The 15,719-nt window shown below is 38.1% G+C and overlaps 1 protein-coding gene across 1 annotated transcript in view; it reads left to right on the top strand.

Annotated features, from left to right (window-relative positions):
* PEX5L (peroxisomal biogenesis factor 5 like) overlaps positions 1–15,719 on the top strand; it is a 212,524-nt gene that overhangs the window by 143,177 nt on the left and 53,628 nt on the right. The gene's annotated exons all lie outside the window — the stretch shown is intronic.

Genomic DNA, 15,719 nt, shown 5'->3' with positions numbered 1-15,719 from the left:
CCACACTGGGAGAGAGCTATTTAAATCCACATATTCTTCATCCAAATTACACTGAAGGCATATTGGCAAAAAATAATAATAATAGGTGAAAAATGCTAAATTTTTAAAATCACCTTGCTGATATGTTTAACAGAATATTTTCACCTGTATCCTTTACAAAAAAAAAATAAACTATTTCCAGCATTTATTTATAGCTGTATTTATATGATTTCGTCTTTGGCATTGCTCTCGGGGTCCAGCTTACAGTATTATAATATTATATGCAATATATTGTTACAAAATTTTTCAAAGAAGTATGTTAAGACGTAAAATATAGTATAAAGCAGAGAAAAACATTACTTCTGGTTCACCATTTCACATATTCTGCATTAATGTTGGGTTGTTTTTTTTTTTTGAAGGCAGGTGTTTGAAGTAAAACGGCATACGTAACAAGATTGTGCATGTTAGTCATTAGCAAAGTGTCTAAAACTGTTCAAAATTACCAGCTGCGATCCAACTATGCTATCCATAGTTACTTAAAGCAGTGATATAAATGAACATTAATGGCAAAAAGATATTGGTTTGTTGAGTTTTGTGCCGTACGTCACAGTATTTAATGCTTTTGAAATAGTCATGTTTACTGATTTCTACCTCCTTTGCACAAGTCCACCATGTTGAATGTGGAGGCCATTTTTCTCTAGAACGTTCTGTTTGCTGTGGCTCATGCAAGATCTTATTCAAATTGTACCCAATTGTCTTCAATTTTGCAGTTTGCATGCTCAGCTTTAGATAAGCTAGGTTGTACATTAACAGATTCAAGGAGAAATGGCAGAATTGAAAAAGTGTTTCTTCAAAAGCCAAAAATCAAATAAGCAATCTAATGACCAATCTATTTTGTTGAAACAGTCTGCTTTAGTAATTGATGTATGACTCTTATAATTTAAAGCTAAGGTCAACAGGAAAGAATGTCCTTAACTTTCTAATTCCTGGTATGAGAGGACATTAAAAAATATTGGTTCTTTTTTAACTCGTTGCATATAAGATATAAATATTATATTATATTACATTACATTACATTACATTATTATATTATATTATATTATATTATATTATATTATATTATATTATATTATATTATATTATATTATATTATTACATTACTTTACATTACACTGCACTGCACTGCACTACACTATATTATTATTAATTATTGTTTTATTATAAGATAAAAATACAGAAAAAACAAAAGTTAGAAAACTAAGAGAAGAGAGAAAATGCAAAGAGGGAAAAAATAGTGATTTCTGATGTTTTCTGTACAGTGAAATACAAAGAAATACTTCAACCTTTTGCTTTACATTTTACAACATTTCAAGCCATTTCTATAATAACAACGTCATTCTAATCATGAAAATCTAAAATCCAGTTTGTTTCACATTGGCATTACTTTTGAATCTATATGGTGATTAGCATTAGGTATGATTTATTAAAACAAGTTGATGTCTCACTGTTCCTTATGAAATAGGCTTGTTTTAGGAAACTGCAGTTAAAAGTAAACATATGGGTTTGATTCTAAAGCTCTGAATGTGATAAACCAGAATATTAAATAGTTATTCAGTAAAATGTGGATAGCTAACAAGACTTGGGCGGAATAAATGGAGATATGTTAATGTTAACCGCTTTAATCTAGATTGCAGAAAATATGACTTCTGTAACAGAATCATCAGTGCTTGGAATACTTTACCTGACTCTGTGGTCTCTTCCCATAATCCTAAAAGCTTTAACCAAACATTTCCACTATTGATCTCACCCCATTCCTAAGAGGACCATAAGGGGCGTGCATAAGAGCACAAACGTGCCTACCGTTCCTGTCCTATTGTTTTTCTTTTCTTCTTCCTATATATATATATGCTTATACCTCCTAATATTTACTCATATATGTGTTTATATACTATATAATCTTTTTGTATGATACTTACATATATTGTTGTGACAAAATAAATAAATAAATAAATAAAAATAAATATTTGACTCAGATCCCTAAGATAAAATGAATAACATTTTGCATTTGGAGGAAATGGCTAAATTTAGTGTTACAATATAATCTCAGGGATTTTTCAATAGTTTGATTACACATTGGCACATTAATTGCATCTTTCATCAGAATGCATGACAAATGGAGGGAAAAATAGATTGTCACAGGATGCAGTAATACTAAACAGGAAGGGCTGTACAGAACAGTCTGGCCAGGGATCTCTTGTTAAATTAACCCTAATAATCAACTATTTTAATTAAGGTTCTGAACTGCACTATGTATGGACCCTCAAGTGCCTTTTCCAGACTTAAATATTAACTCTGAAATACTGTGATTTTTTTTTAGACTTTCTGCATTAAAGTGCAGGCCATGGCTCTAAATTTTGGTTCCTCCCCTAGTTATTGGATCAATTTTTATTATTATTATTGTTTGTGTGGAATAAATGGAAAGTTACATTTAAAACAAAGCACAACCCAAAGGCTTTATGCTTTTAACTTCATTTTATTTACTAAAAACAAACCAAGATAGATAACAGACATACCAAAAGAAAAGTAAAATATAATTAAGAAAGTAAATGTAAGTAATCATAGGATCTGAATTGTCAAGGAGATTAATGTTTCTTTAGCTATCTCAAGCACATCAAATGTCAGGCAGGGAAGATCAAGTTCACTCATGAAAGTCCAATTAAACTGATTTATTGCTACTCAGACCTATGCACAGGAATATTCTCAACTAATGGTTAGCACCTGCTAGGAGTTACCGGAATTCAGGGGAATTTGGACTTTGTTCGCTTGTATCTACATAATGATTCTAAGCTAACCCCTCTTTTGACTCTTCCCCCAGGCTTTGCCACTTCTTCCTGTATACAAATGTGTCATTGATTTGTAAAAGAAAAGCTAAGACTAAGACTAAACTAGGACTAAGCTAGGACTAACTAGGAAAAGCTAAGACTAAGACTAAATTAAGACTAAACTTAAACGAAGAGTATTTGATTAATACAATCTATACATAGAATTATAGGCAGCGTAATTCTAATTATAGATGATCTAATTATACCTATAGAATCACATATTCTAATTGTTTGTAAAGTTAAAATATAAACTAAATGTATAATAAGCCATAATCCATACACTAAGCCATAATCTAAGAAAAGTTCCCAGTTAGAAATGAATTCTATATCAGGTTTACTTTTAAGTATAACATGTTGGACATCAAAACATCGCCCCATAACTTCCATCTTTCAAAGGAACAAATCAAACATGCTTTCCAATAAGCATGTGGTAATGCTTAGCACAGCTAACATAAGAAGTTCAATATGACACATGGCTTAATGAAAAGTTGAATAAAAGTATTTCTGGTTGCAAAGGAAATTCAGCTTCAAAAGCTGTTTCATTTTCATGTGAATCATGTTCCTTTTTAACTTCATGGAAGCTATTCAAATCGAATATTTTTTCCCAACAGAAATAAATGAATTTTACATGATTGAAACCGCCAGATTGAAGCGTACAGTGTGTTCAAAATAATGGTAACCATAGCAGTCATAAACGATTCAGGCCCTCTTGTTATCAGCAATTTGCAGATATATGTATTAAAATACCAGTTCACCTTTCTATTATTATTTCTAATATATATATAATTATTATTATTATTATTATTATTCAAATACCCCTGAATGTTAAATTACTTGAATGATTCAAACTAATTCAAAGGCAGCTCAAACCTTGCAATTATTTCATTCAATCTACTCCATTTGTGTAAAATCCCAAAGTCGCTTAATTCAAGTTATTAGTAATTGCTAGGATGCTTCTGTGCCTTAAATTAACTCATTCTCAGTTGCCTTTTACAGATTTGCAATATTGAATTATCCACACACATGCATCAAGGTAAATAGGTAACTTCAGAGGGACCATTGTCCCACCAGGTATAGAATGAAAACGTCTTAGTTTCCCCCTGTGTACGAAGGTTCTGTATTTTACGTGAATGTGTGTTAACCCCTTGCCAAGTCCCAAGAGCAGCTTCTTAACAAACATTCAAAGCAAAATAAATATCTGAGTGGTCTTTGTATATGAAGTTACGCACAGGTAATAATCCTTGTAGGAAAATCTACCTGTTAGATGTTGCCACTTTTTAATTGACCTATAGATACAGTGACGGCGCAGGAAGCTTTGCTTTGCTACATCCTGTTTTGGTTTTACATGCAAACCAGTTTATGAATCAGGCAATCTGAACGAGAGAGGGGAACACCTGATTCATATTCTAATGCGTCTTCATGCCCATTTGCTTTTATTTCTAGTAATCGTAAGAGTTTTCCAGAGTGGACTGTTATTGGTTTGTGCGTGTTTTTGTCCTCCCTGTGTTGTGAACTGACCTCATCTTTGCCATCGCTGAGTGGACAAGTAGTTCTGATAATTGCCTCCGGATCGGCTTTGTTGTACTTGATTCGTGTTGCCTTTATCACTTGCAGACTGCTATAGATACTTCGCTGCCTTTTAATGCCGATCCCCCATGCCCCTTTCATAGCGAGCATTTGTCTGACATCATGCAATGCTGCAAGAAAATGAGGAAGTTTTAGAGCCAACTTTATGTGTTTCGTCTGTAGTAGGGAAGCCGTTTAAAAATTCTCTCTGTGCTAGACTCCCATGTCGTGTTCTTAATGCATACAGGCATAGATCAAAGGAATGGCCTTGGTCATGTGACTGTTTCCCAGCACAACTGTATCTACTCTGGAGTTGATACGAGTGGGATCAAAAACAATTGGATGCGACCCGCATGGATATATGGTATTTCTTCACCGCTGGAGTCTATCCACAGGGAACCTATTTTCAGTTTTCAGTTTTATTTCCATGACACGGCTGTATGTAATCTACAAACTCAGCTTTAATGTAGAAAAGGAAAACATTTAGTTCCATTCTAGACCTTCTATGGTGATGAAGGAGATACCCAGGGAGGCGTCTCTGGAGGAAAAACCCTTCCGTACTGTGAAATCACAGGTGGGCAGAATGGTCCGGATTTGAAGGAGGAAGCTGGCGTATTTCAGTGCAAATGGAGATCAACCATTAGCAGAGTTACCATATTTTGGTTGCAAACACTCGGACACTAGGTGGCAGTAGAGAAGTATCATTTTCAGTATCTATTTGCTGCCATCTTGTGGTCACTGGTTCTCTTGCGCTGTGATATGGTAGCTCAATCATTTTCTAGAAGTCTTCCATTCTTCTTCACTTCTATGTTCAATTAGACTTCTCTCCCTCTCTCTCTCTCTCCCTCCCTCCCTCCCTCCCTCTCCCCTTCTCTTTCTCTCTCTGCTTTCTCTTACTTTTCCTGTACCTTTTTCTTTCTTCATTTTGTCCCCCGCTCTTTCTCTTCCCCTCTCTTGTTCTAACTTTATCACCACACTGGGAGAGAGCTATTTAAATCCACATATTCTTCATCCAGTAAAGGACGCGGTGACTCAGGGGCTAAGACGCTGAGCTTGTCAATCGAAAGGTCAGCAGCTCAGCGGTTCGAATCCCTAGTGCTGCCGTGTAACGGGGTGAGCTCCCGTTACTTGTCCCAGCTTCTGCCAACCTAGCAGTTTTGAAAGCATGTAAAAATGCAAGTAGAAAAAATAGGGACCACCTTTGGTGGGAAGGAAACAGCGTTCTGTGCGCCTTTGGCATTGAGTCATGCCGGCCACATGACCACGGAGACATTTTTGGACAGCGTTGGTCTTCGGCTTTGAAACAGAGATGAGCACCGCCCCCTAGAGTCGGCAACGACTAGCACATATGTGCGAGGGGAACCTTTACCTTTAGGAGGATGGAGGGTTGCCATGGGGTGGGGTTATTCTTCATCCAAATTACATTGAAGGCATATTGCCTAATAATAATAATAATAATAATAATAATAATAATAATAATAATAATAATAATAATAATAATAATAGGAGAAAATGTTAAAATTTTAAAATCACCTTGCTGATACGTTTAACAGAATATTTGACAAAATTAAATTGTCTACCTTAGCTTCTCAGCCATGCCTTCCCAGTGAGAATAGAATAGAACTCCGAGTCCTGACAGCACGATTATTGTTTTTAATGGCTTGAAATTAGCCAGCAGCATTAATGTACAAAGATTAATTAACAACATTAACAAGAGCTTGATAACTAAAAGAATAAACATCCTCAACCTGATGTCTTCCAAATGTATTGGAATCACAGCAATTTCAGGTTTCTAAATAATGCCAGCCTACTTCAATTCTGAACCAATTTCCAGAATAATCTACAGGTAATCCTTGATTTAAGTGGGACATTGTGGGCTTTGCTGGCTGAGGGATTCTGGGAGTTGAAGTCCACAAGTCTTAAAGCTGCCAAGCTTGGAGACCCCTGTTTTAGAGAGCCACAGTTGTCATGGCTATCACGTAAGGATTGAAAAATGCCTTCTGAAGACAGATCTCATGGCACCGCGGGGGTGCTACAACAATCCTAAGTGTGAAAAACAGTCATAATTAACTTTTTTTCAGTGCTGTTGTAACTTTGAATGCTTAAAAATTGAGGGTTACCTGTAATGTAACATGGCCCTAGTGAAAGCTAGTTTTAGACGCTACTCAATAATCCCTAACATTTTGAAATGTTTTATTTTTTATTTTTTATTTATTTATTTATTTATTTTGCCACACAGTATATATAAGCATAAGCATGAAATAACTATACAATATATGAGCATATATATATATATATAAGCATGAGTATGTAATAACTATATTAATTATGGGCCTCTGGTGGCTCAGACTGGTAAGACAGTCTGTTATTAACAGCAGCTGCTTGCAATTACTGCAGGTTCAAGTCCCACCAGGCCCAAGGTTGACTCAGCCTTCCATCCTTTATAAGGTAGGTAAAATGAGGACCCAGATTGTTGGGGGGCAATAAGTTGACTTTCTATATAATATACAAATGGATGAAGACTATTGCTTGACATAGTGTAAGCCGCCCTGAGTCTTCGGAGAAGGGCGGGATATAAATGCAAATAATAATAATAATAATAATAATAATTGGATATAACGAAAGGAAACAATAGGACAGGAAAGTAGGCACGCTTGTGCTCTTATGCACGCCTTCCTTATTATATTTTATTATATGTTCAACCATATGTTATTATATTGTGCTCTTATCATTTCACAGAAGCAAAGTAAAGGACAGCTTCTGGGAATGCCAAGGTTGAGACTGATTCTTCTATAATTTTTGGACATGACAACAACCCTTGCTTGCACCTTTCAAAATCGTGTTGTTTTTTAAATTAAAAGCCAATAAAACTGTTAAGCCATGACAGTTATTAGATTATGAAGGACCATTTGTAAGTCAAGTATTAGACATTTTATTTATTTTAGGAGGGCACGTATAATACTGTGTTCAATCTGGCTTATTGGCGGCTGCTATGGTATCATTATTTAACTTTGTAGAATAAGGGTATTCAGTCCATCAGACTTGCCTCTAACTAATTTTGTTGTATATATGATGTACAGTGACAATAAAGGCTATATGCCTTGGTAAGGCCAATACTGCCTTCAGTTTTGGTCACCACGATGTAAAAAATATGTGGAGACTCTAGAAAGAGTGCAGAGAAGAGCAACAAAGATGATTGGGGGACTGGAGGTTAAAACATATGAAGAACAGTTGCAGGAACTGGGTATGTTTAGTTTGATGAAAAGAAGGACTAGGGGTGATGTGATAGCAATATCTCAGGGGCTGCCACAAAGAAGAGGGAATCAAGCTCTTCTCCAAAGCATCTGAGGGTAGAACAAGAAGCAATGGGTGGAAACTAATCAAGGAGAGAAGCAACTTAGAACTAAGGTGAAATTACCATTGGAGGAGGAAGTGATAAGGAAAATTCTGGACTGAGCTGAGATGGATAAATTAACAAAGGAGATAAAAGAAAAGGAAGATACGGAATATTATATAGTATGGAATAAATTGTATAATTGGATAGAAATTAGAAATGGTAAATGATGAAAAAGTGGAAAAGGTCACACACAGACACACACAAAGGTAGTGCATGAAAGAAAATGAATTGTTATAATTTATTTATTTATTTTATTTATTTTATTAAATTTTTATACCGCCCTTCTCCCGAAGGACTCAGGGCGGTGTACAGCCAACGATAAAACACAAAATATATACAATTAAAACAACATTTAAAACATAGCAGATTATAAAGGCTGATAAATTAAAAATTTAGATTTTAAAATTTTAAAATATTAACAAACCCCAAATTTAAAATTCAACACTATTATGCCAGTCCCGCTTGAATAAATAGGTGTGTTTTGAGCTCACGACGGAAGGTCCGAAGATCAGGCACTTGACGTAGGCCAGGGGGAAGTTCATTCCAGAGCGTCGCTGCCCCCACAGAGAAGGCCCTACTCCTGGGGGCCGCCAGCCGACACTGTTTGGCGGATGGCACCCTGAGGAGACCCTCTCTGTGAGAGCATACGGGTCGGTGGGAGGCAAAGGGTAACAGCAGGCGGTCCCGTAAGTACCCGGTCCTAAGCCATGGAGCGCTTTAAAGGTGGTAACCAAAATCTTGAAGCGCACCCGAAAAACCACAGGAAGCCACTGCAGATTACGGAGTAGTGATGTTACGTGGGAGCTACGAGCGGCTCCCGTTACTACTCGCGCAGCCGCATTCTGGACTAACTGTAGCCTCCGGGTGCACCTCAAGGGCAGCCCCATGTAGAGAGCATTGCAGTAATCCAACCCAGACGTAACCAGAGCATGAGTGACCGTGCATAAGGCATCCCGGTCAAGGAAGGGACGCAGCTGGCAAACCAAGCGAACTTGGTAAAAGGCCCTCCTGGAGACTTATAATGATAGGTATGATTGAATATATACAGAAATAAGGGATAATGGGACAAAAAAGATAAGTATAATTAAAGGAAACGAGAGGGGGGAAATGTAAATAATAGAGGAATACCGAAATGAAGCTATGTAAAGGAGGACTATATGTTTTATGTTAGTGTTTGTTATGTCTTGTTGTTTTTTTGTTTGTTTTTTAAAAAGAATAAAAAATATTTTTTTTAAAAAAGACCTAAGGAGAAATTTCCTGACAGAACAATTAATCAGTGGAATAACTTGCCTCCAGAAGTTGTGAATGCTCCAACACTGGAAATTTTTAAAAAGAGGTTGGATAACCATTTGTCTGAAGTGGTGTAGGGATTCCTGCCTAAGCAGCGGGTTGGACTAGAAGACCTCCAAGGTCCCTTCCAACTCTGTTATTCTATTCTCTTCTATAGTATCAGCCAAGCGTACCTCTGAAAGACAATGTTTTAAACATTGCCTTGAATAACTGTTGGCTCCCTGCCAAACTGCCATTTCTTTGTAGAAATGAAATAGGGTTTTTTTTTGGGCTGAGTGACTGATTTGTTTTTAAGCTGCCATGCAATACTGAGAGAGTAAGAACCTGATAGCCTATTCTTCAAAGCGTGTGTTTCCGCTAAACAGAAATGCAAATTCCAGATCATGGGGGATCTGGATCATGGGGGTGGGCGGGAGGGGAGGGGAGGGTGTTTCATAAGGTAGGAACACAGCCATGTAAAAGTCACACTATCTGATATCCAGGTCGATGGCAACTTTTCAGAAAAGAGATCCAGGTTGTGTCTACCTTATCGGATCTGATAGGATAGCAAGATACGGTCAAGGAGAAGTCATTCAACTGATAACTTGATCAACGGATGACCTGATCCAAGTGCAATTCAGAGTGCTGATTATTATCTTTAAAACCTATTATCTTTAAAACCTGTTAAAACCTATTATTTAAAGATAATAATCAGCCCTTTGAACTGCACCGACTGGCCCCGCCCCCATCTATTCTCTGCATCCCGAGTCCCAGCTGATCGGGAGGAAATGGGGATTTTGCAGTAGCCTTCCCCTGGAGTGGGGAAGGAATGGAGATTTTACAGTATCCTTCCCCTGCCATGCCCACCAAGCCACACCCAGCAAGCCAGCCACGCCCACATAACTGGTAGTAAAAAAATTTGAAACCCACCACTGCACCACTGCCCTTAACTAACTAAACTAAATCCATTTTTCTGGATTTGCACTATTCATTGAATCCTAAATGAGTTCATCAAGCAAGGGTTACCTCACACATTAAACCACTCAGATTTACACATTATGTATTTGAAGCTGCTGAGCTTTTGAGCCTCCTAGTTAAATACTTCATGTAGGACAGACTTTGAAAGCCTCTTATTGACAATGTTCCTTCCAAGGTTATTTTTAAAGCTGCTTTTATACATTTTCTTGAGCTAGCACACTCTCACAAATAGGGGGTAGGGCTGTTATAAATCTCTTTACACAGCTAATGTGATTCTAGACTAGCTCCCATTAAGTGCAGGAAAAAGTTAAGTCGCTGAGGGTCAAGGCTGGATTAGGCATTGTCCCAGCCTCCAACTTTTCTCTCCACTCCAAATTCTCAGTATCCCAATTAGTAATTATGAGTGGATACAAACCTGACATCTTTAAATGTTTTATAGTTTTAGAACTGTAAATAGCCCATTTCACCTGGCTGAGATAGGCAGTTATAGAAGAATTAATTAATTAATTAATTGATTGATTGATTAATTGATTGATTTAAAGCATTATTTATTTAACCATGGCATATTGATTTAATCGTAAATGACTGGAATTGCAGGACACATAAACCTTATTTTACCATTAGTAGCTGATGACACCACACTAAAGCAAATGGAGGAGACTTGTTCCCTATCTTAAAGAATCCTGTTTCAAATAATAATAATAATAATAATAATAATAATAATAATAATAATAATAATAATAATAATAATAATAATAATAATAATAATAATAATAATAGCAGAGTTGGAAAGGACATTGGAGGTCTTCTAGTCCAGCCCCCCACTCAGGCAGGAAACCCTACACCGTTTCAGACAAATGGTTATCCAACATTTTCTTTAAAATTTCCAGCGTTGGAGCATTCACAACTTCTGCAAGCAAGTTGTTCCACTCATTAATTGTTCTGTCAGGAAATTTTTCCTTAGATCTAAATTGCTTCTCTCCTTGATCAGTTTCCACCCATTGCTTCTTGTTCTCAGGTGCTTTGGAGAATAGCTTGACTCCCTCTTCTTTGTGGCAGCCCCTGAGATATTGGAAGACTGCTATCATGTCACCCCTAGTCCTTCTTTTCATTAAACTAGACATACCCAGTTCCTGCAACTGTTCTTCATATGTTTTAGCCTCCAGTCCCCTAATCATCTTTCTTGCTCTTCTCTGCACTTTTTCTAGAGTCTCCACATCTTTTTTACATTCATGCCTTCAGCCCACTGAGAACCCTCTGCTTAACCAAGTTTCCTTTTTCCTCCGTTCAGGTGCTTAGAGCTTCATCCGAACAATTTTTTTTACATCGTGGCGACCAAAACTGAATGCAATATTCCAAGTGTGGTTTTACCAAGTAGTATTAGTAGTACCTCCTGAGAGCAGGAACTCTTTAGTGGTGGGATGGATTTTGCTGGGAACTGATGGACCAACTTCAATATGGAAAGTAGTTGGATGTCTATCTGTTTGCGTGCTTAGATGAACAGCCAGGAAGTGATGAACTGTCTTCTACTAGATTGGTGTTTCCCAACCTTGGCAACTTGGAGATGTGTGGACTTCAATTCCCAGAATTCCACAGCCAGCAATGTACCAGAGAAGCAAGCTGGATGTTTTGTTTTTTTTAAATTTACATTTATATTCCGCCCTTCTCCGAAGACTCAGGACGGCTTACACTATGTTAGCAATAGTCTTCATTCTATTTGTATATTTATATACAAAATCAACTTATTGCCCCCAACAATCTGGGTCCTCATTTTACCTACCTTATAAAGGATGGAAGGCTGAGTCAACCTTGGACCTGGTGGGACTAGAATCTGCAGTAATTGCAGGCAGCTGCTGTTAATAACAGACTGCATTAGAAGCCTGAGCCACAGAGGCCCTAATTTAAATAGATGTTCATCTATTTAAGTGAAGAGCCAGATTAGTAGTTGAGAAATTCTTCAGGAATGCCACCAATGTTTAGGACAAGATGACCTGTGGGCCCCCAGTGGACAGGTCCACAAAAATATATTCACCTTTCCCTTTTTACTCTTCACATGTGCACTTATGTGTTCTCATTTAGAGAAAATTATACTCCATCTATACACATGCAGCCTGCCCTATTGTCTGTCATGACAATCTATTTGACTTGCTCTATGCACAGTGTTTGCATATGAGATACAAGTTTGCCTAAGGCTGTAGAATCATAGCAGTGGACAAGATCTCAGAGGACTTCTAGTCCAACCCCCTTCTCAAGACTACTATCCCAGTCAACAGGTTGTCCAGTCTATTTTTTTAGTGATGGAACTTCCACAACACCAGGTGGCAAGCTGTTCCACTGATTAATTGCTCTGTCAGAAAACTTCTCCTTACTTCTAGGTTGGATCCGTCTTTAACAAGCCATTACTTCTTGTCCTCTAGTGCCCTAGAGCAGGAGTGTCAAACTCAAGACCTTCGGACCGAATTTAGCCTGCAGAGTGCTTAGATCTGGCCCGCAGGGCTGCCCTGGAAATAGCGAAAGACCAGGCCACAGTGCCTCTGCCAGTGAAAATGGAGGTTGGGAGCAGAGGTGGGTTTTAGCAGGTTCTGACCAGTTCTGGAGAACTGGTAGCAGAAATTTTGAGTAGTTTGGAAAACCAGTAAATACCACCTCTGACTGGCCCCACCCCCATCTATTCTCTGCCTCCCGAGTCCCAGCTGATTGGGAGGAAATGGGGATTTTGCAGTAACCTTCCCCTGGAGTGGGGAGGGAATGGGGATTTTACAGTATCCCTCCCCTGCCATGCCCACCAAGCCACACCCACCAAGCCATGCCACGCCACACCAAGCCACACCCACAGAACCAGTAGTAAAAAAATTTGAAACCCACCACTGGTTGGGAGGACCATGAGGGCTGCAGGAGGCCATTGCAACCCAAAATGGAGCTCGGGAGCCCGTTTTCACTGGCAGAGCGCTCAGGCCACCACAGGCAACCCCGATATGAGTGATGTTGAGCTAGCCATGCCCATCCTGGCCATGCCCCCCCAGCCCCCAGCCCCCCCCCCCCGAGGTCAAACACAATCCTGAAGCGGCCCTCAATGAAATCGAGTTTGACACCCCTGCCCTAGTGAATAAGTCAGTTCCCTCTTCTTTGTGACAATCATTGACAACAAATTCATTTGTTCCCTGTAGTGTAAGGTGCAATCTTCCAAATATTTATTTGGAAGATTGCACTTTACACTACAGAGAACAAATGAATTGCAGAAGTCCTTTTGAATTCTGATTTTGTGGTATGGAAGAATTTTTGAGTATCCCTATTCCCCTTCCTCCTCACTCAATGTGGAACACTAAATTATTCCTTGTTTCACACATATATTTTTTTTCCTTCGTTGCCTCTTCCTGAAGAAGCTTCTGTTTAAAGTTAGGCTTGAAAACCTGCCACTCCATCTGCAGAATTAATTAATTCCTTAATAACAGCTTCAGTTCTAATATGTTTGAAGGGCGCCAGCTTAGGGAGTTTTTTGTAAATCTCACAGGGCAGCCAATATGCTTTAAGATAATCTTTCCAGATAATGCATTAGCTGGTTCAATTCTTTCGTTACACAGAAAGGCTAACTTGATTACGAAGCCTCAGCAGTGTGCCAGAGTTGGCTTTCTGTCCATAAATGGATGAATAGAACATTGAAATGGAGGACATCTGATCAGTGAAATAATAATAATAATAATAATAATAATAATAATAATAATAATAATAATAATAATAATAATAATAATAATAATAATAATAATAATAATAATAATACCCATTGTCATCGGGGCACTTGGTACTTTGTCCAAGAATTTTATAAATTGCAGCTTCCTGCAATAACACCAGCGGCACTGCAAAATACTGTGCTACTTGGAACATCGTACATCTTAAGAAGGTACTTGGTTGATACCTAGGATGCTGGCAGCAACCCATATCAACCATTAGCACCAGTCAATGGTATTTGTGATGCCTTTTTGAATGTTCAGTTGACTGAGTTTCATGCTTAATGAATAAAGATAATAATAATAATGATGATGATGATGATGATAATGATGATGATGATGTCCTAAACGCTTGGGAAGTGTTCGACTAGTGATCTGTGATACAAAAACCAGCATAGTTATCTCATTTGCTGTCTCATTATTTTGTAATAATAATAATAATAATAATAATAATAATAATAATAATAATAATAATAATAATAATAATAATAATAATAATAATAATAATAATACTTGTTGATACCTAAGACGCTGGCAACAACCTGTATCAACCATTAGCACCAGTCAATCGTATTTGTGACACGTTATTTCAGTTCAGTTCAATTCAACTCAGTTGACTGAGTTTCATGTTTAATGAATAAAAGAGATAATAGAATAGAATAGAATAGAATTTTTTATTGGCCAAGTGTGATTGGACACACAAGGAATTTGTCTTGGTGCATATGCTCTCAGTGTACATAAAAGAAAAGATACGTTCATCAAGGTACAACATTTACAACACAATTGATGGTCAATATATCAATATAAATCATAAGGATTGCCAGCAACAAGTTATAGTCATACAGTCCTAAGTGGAAAGAGATTGGTGATGGGAACTATGAAACGATTAATAGTAGTGCAGATTCAGTAAATAGTCTGACAGTGTTGAGGGAATTATTTGTTTAGCAGAGTGATGGCCTTCGGGAAAAAACTGTTCTTGTGTCTAGTTGTTCTGGTGTGCAGTGCTCTATAGCGTCGTTTTGAGGGTAGGAGTTGAATAACAATAGCCTTTATTGTCATTGTACATCATGTATACGACAACGAAATTAGTTAATTTAAATTGGTTAACTGAAAATGTTTCAGTTTAAGAGAGCATATGAAATCTTATCACTAATAGCTGGTAGTTTCAGACAAATAAGGACACATCCACTTAAATTTACAAAGCGGAGTAAACGATGTAGCAATTGGTTATTTATGTCAAATCCCACTGTGTCTGACTATCTATGAATCCCAGCAGAATAGAAATTTCTCTCGTTTTATTTTCCCATATACAACAAAAAACAAGACTTACAGGTAGCCCTTGACTTACAACAGTCCATTTAGTGACCATTCAAACGGCACTGAAAAGTCACTGAAAAAAGTGACTTATTGTTGTGCCTCGCTCGCTCCCCCCGCCGCAGCCGGGCCCCTCTTATCTCCTGCCGGACGCTGATAAGTGCGGAAGAATGTCCTGGCATGCCTCCAGCCCCCAGCCCTGGCACCATGCCCGGACAGGCCAAGCAAGACGAATGGCCTGACGTGTCTCCAGCCCCCAGTCCTGGCATCATGCCCAGACAAACGGAGCAACTAAACCCCTCCCACACAGCATGTGGGCCTGAAGAATGTGAAGCCAGTCATGAGCTAAGATTATCAACAGCTAGAGGCTGGAGAGATCTTCGCTTCCAGAGAATAGAGAGACGACGTCACCTAAAGGAAGGGAGGGGCAGGCCTGGATAAGTGCTGAGTTATGGAGCCACACCCCATGGCCTATATAAAGGATCTGCTTTCTGGCATTCTCTGAGTCAGGCAAAGTCTAACTCGGATTGCTGAAGTCACATCCTGGTCTCCTGCCTGCCCTGAGAACTCTGACAGAACTTTGGCAAAGCTGCAGAGGCTTTGCAGCCA

The sequence above is a fragment of the Ahaetulla prasina genome, chromosome 6 (genome assembly GCF_028640845.1).
Source record: "Ahaetulla prasina isolate Xishuangbanna chromosome 6, ASM2864084v1, whole genome shotgun sequence".
Lineage (NCBI taxonomy): Eukaryota > Metazoa > Chordata > Lepidosauria > Squamata > Colubridae > Ahaetulla > Ahaetulla prasina.
This window is presented reverse-complemented; position numbering and strand designations above follow the sequence as displayed.